The sequence below is a fragment of the Giraffa tippelskirchi genome, chromosome 6 (genome assembly GCF_054371585.1).
Source record: "Giraffa tippelskirchi isolate mGirTip1 chromosome 6, T2T-mGirTip1v1.2.pri, whole genome shotgun sequence".
NCBI lineage: Eukaryota > Metazoa > Chordata > Mammalia > Artiodactyla > Giraffidae > Giraffa > Giraffa tippelskirchi.
This window is the reverse complement of record NC_137280.1, coordinates 20,602,367-20,607,030: the sequence shown is the minus strand read 5'-3', so window position 1 is coordinate 20,607,030 and position 4,664 is coordinate 20,602,367.

The window sequence follows — 4,664 nt, the reverse complement described above, 5'->3', positions numbered from 1 at the left end:
TCAGAGGCCTCAAAGAAATATGTGGTCACAGTCCCTTTTTCCCGTCATCATCCTATAACATTATTATCCACTTTTTGTCTCCTATGCCCCAAGCCAGTCCATATCTTACAATGATTGCGTCAATTCCTTTCATCAGTGCTGATTTGTAGATAGCCAAGAAGTTAGTTCTCCCTGTTAATTGCTCAACATTTATATATATTTAGAAATTTATCATTAAATCATTTATGTAGTGATAATTACATTATTTGTTGTTTTAGATTTTTGTTTTATATTGTTTTCAGGGGATATTACTTAATATATTGATATGAATTATGGAACTTAAAGCATTTCACTACTCCTAAGTATGACATTTGTAAAACTGCTTACTTGGTATAAGTATGCTTGTGTTATGTGTGGGGGTGGATGTTTCTGGGTATGGAGGGATTTTTTAAAATTTGCAGGAGTACTATAAACTACTTTGGCAAAAAAAAACAAACAATTTCTGGACTGAGCACTGCAGCAGAAAATATTTACTAACTTAAAAATAATTCTTGCTTCATATGATTAAACATCTTGCTTGGTTAAAACAATTTATTTTAAATATTACTAATTTCATACATACAGAGACATATCTCATCTAAACATATACATAAAATGAAAATTTGTTGAGAATTTTTTCTATATTAAATTTAATATCTTCCTAGCTTTCCTTTATTTCACATGCTAATAGTTAACACATAAGATAACTTGAACAATTTTTATTTTAAGGTTACAAAATGATGCCTTATTTGAAATAATATTGAGAACTTGAAATGTCTTTTTGTCGATTTGTCATGCCAGCACTTGCTACAATCATGACATGGGGACCAGTACTCTGACACATATTTTGTTTGGTTATGTATTTGTATAGGAGAAAAATTCAAAAGATTTTTTTCAGATTTTTCTAGAAGAGAGTAAACAGAAATGTTTAGTAAGATGACAAAGACAATGAGAATAATCCACCAATCATATGAAGCAGTGTCTTACTTATAGCATTTTTTACTTCACTAGGAGCAATATTCTACTGCATTTTATTTTTAGTCTAAATGTGACCATTCATGCTTAATAAATCTGGCATAAATTAGAGATATTGAATGTAATGTGAGAATTGTAGTTTCTATAATTGTCCCATAGTGGATTTAAGGATATATACAAACAGAAATAGAAAATTCCCAAATGAATCTTTAGTACATCCACATACCAAATAGCTTCATTATCCTCCATCTTCAAAATCAAGCTTTTTGCTTATTGTAATGTCCATTGAGTCTTAAGTCTAACTTGAACCCATAAGAGAAGCTCTTGGAGATATGGCAAATGAGGCATGAAATGTATGAATCCAATGGTACAGCAGTAAATAATCTGCAGGTGAACCATACCATCTATTGTGAGGAAATCCAAATTTTTGAAAAAACCAAATAAATACTAGCATTGAGCTTAGATATCTCCAGATATGTAGGGGAGGAGTTATCCCGTAGAGAGAAAAAATTATGGTGACGTGTGGTTGTGAAAAAAGAGATGAAAAGTGTTCACGTAGATGAAAGAAGTTAAAAATGGAAAATCTAAATAAAACTTCTGTACACAAATAGGTCATCCTTGCCACAGGGACGTGATAAATATCTTTACAAACTATAACCAGTGGGTTCTCATCAGAAATAGAAGCTCTTCTATAGTGCCTGCTGAAATGAAGCATGATGTGTGTTGGCTAAGCATGAGATCTGATTTCCTTTCTAAATGGAACACATTATATCACTTCTTAATGATTTTTCTTATCAGTTTGGTAAGTCATGCAATAGTCACCGAAATAAAAATTATTACATTTCACACTGACTACCTTGATTCTGATTCAACACAGCACTAAGCAAGAACTAAGCTTGGAGATGAGGCTTAACTACAGACACATCCTTTAGATCTATCATATATATCTGTTGATAAACTTTAGCATTATCCCCCAGTGCGAGATTTGCAAAACTGCAAATTTATCAGAATCTCTACTGTGGGGCTAGTGATTCATGCCCAAATTATTTCAAACATTTTAACAATTAAATTTCAAATCATTAAAATGAGTGAAAGGAATACAAATAGATAAAAGTGAATTTTATTTAATTTAGACCTTCAGCTGTTATAAATAGAGCCCCAACTTAAAAGTTTAATATGTGAGTTAAAAAGTAAGACACAGATGGGATGAACTACTTTAGAAAACTCCTTAAAAAACAAATATGCATACTTTTTATTAGAAAATTGAAGTCTGATTTAACACACTTTATTTTAAATTTATATTTGGTAGTAATATCTGCTGGAGTACTGAAACTAGAAAATGAACAGCGAAATATTCCTAGAAAAAGATAAAAAATATATTATGTGATCTTATTTTACCTTATTCATTTTACATTTGTATGGAATATGAAAATTATGCAAAAATCTTATTTTTACATTAAAACTATATGACTCCTCCTGCCTTTTATTAATACCACCATATATATCTCTGTTCTGCAGATGACTACTAAAAAGCTGTATTCTCCATAAATCCATCTTAGATTATCAGAAAGTGAAAAAGTGTTAGTTGCTCAGTCATGTTCAACTCTTTGCGACCTCATGGACTATCAGAAAGAGAATAATAATTTATATTGGATCCTTGAAGTCTAAGTTCTACTCCCTTTATTCTTCAACCTTCAACAACAATAACAACAAACATTTGTAGTTGATTCCTTTCCAGCTTGCAAATAATCAGAACATAGGGTGAATAATTTTACTGTTTCTGTATGTGTCTACATAATCTTAGTATTTCACTTATAAATCTTTTTTCTTTGTTTCTCTGTATCGCTGGAGCTTCATTCAGATTCTGAGTCTTTAGAACATAGGAATCATCAGACAGTACAGCTTTACTATCACGTAACAAAGCTCCATACATCTAAAACATTGAACTCCTTTTGTTGTTCAGTCGCTAAGTCATGTCTGACTCTGTATCAGAAATTGATGGAGAAATTGGAAACACAAAAATTAACGAGATATAGTGCCTGTCCTTAAGATATTTACTTAATGGAACTATGTAAAAAACTTTACATTAGCTTTCATTAAATGATGCTGCATTCACAAAAATCTGAAAATCTCAATAACTTACTGTATTTCTCACATTAACTATTGACTCTTGTGGCTATAGGTTAGCTATTGCTTTATGTGAAGTCACTCAGTTGTGTCCAAATCTTTGCAACCCCATGGACTGTAGCCTACCAGGCTTCTCCATCCATCCATGGGATTTTCCAGGCAAAAACACTGGAGTGGGTTGCCACTTCCTTCTCCAGATCTTCCCGACCCAGGGGTTGAACCCGGGTCTCCAGCATTGTAGGCAGACTATAAAAGCAATAGCATTGTAGCTATAGCTTTGCCCCTCATCTTTTTCATTCTGGTATTGAGATTAAAGGGGAAGCCCCTATTTACCACATGCCATCATTCTAACATATGAAAAGAAAATTATGACTTCTTTGTGACATATGGAGCCTCCACCTAAATTAAAGGAAGTCACATGGCCAAGCTTTATGTCAACAAAACAAGAGAATATATATTTCTCCTAAATTTCAGGGCAAAGAGTAGGGATGAGGATCCTCTTTTAGAGTGGAGGAAAAAAAACAAAAACATAATTTATACTGAATTAATTACAAAACAATATGATGAATATGAAATGTTTGGATCACATAAATAGGTTCATTTAAATATAGCATTTGGTAGTAATAAGGGCAGGAGAAGTGACGCTTGAGCTTAGACTTTTAGGTTGAGCAGGATCTTGTAAAAGTGATAAAATGGGGAAGATATCCTAGACAGAGGGTAAGGATGTCTGTTTGCAAAGACATAAAGAACAGAAAGTCTATATTGTTTAGGAAAAAGTGAGCGGCTTAGCACAGTTGTGGGATTAGATTGTCTGTGGTAATAGTGATCTCAGACTAAATGTGATCTAAGGAGCTTTGTCCTTATATCTTAAGAAATAGAGTGCCAGTAGAGTTTGATTTTTAACAGAGGAGTATCCCTACAAAAACAATTTGGGGCAAGTCAATTAATTTATACCCTAGGCTCTAAGATTCTCAGTGTGCAAAATGGGATTTGGGGACCAGATTATATATCATATTCTTTACGGGCCTTGAGTTTTATCATTCTAAACTCTAAATTATGACTCAATATGATTTTCAAAATTAAGAAAAATGTTTTGAGATTTTACTTTTAAGATTTGCATTTTTCAAATCTCAAATGAGGTAAAATTTTTCTCTTTTCTCACGTAAGTGATCCATAATAATTATTAGAAAATTACTTACAAATCCTGATGCATAGTTAGAAATCTATAAGACAGAAAACAGATTTCAGAATTTATATTTGAATAGTACTGAGTCATTTTTTAAAAAAATAAGTCAGAGAAAAATCCATTTAGCATAAATTTTCTCATATTATAGACCCATGTTTTTCAGTTTTTACTGTATACACAGTATAATTTTTTATTTTTTTCTTCTAAATAGTGAGTATCTATACCATGGAATATGTGAAATATAAGTGAAAAGACTGAATTAAATAAATTAACTCAAAATTGACTAGATTATACAGAAGTAACAAACAATCCTCAAATATAAATATAAGTAGTTTACAATACCCAAAACTCATTTTTA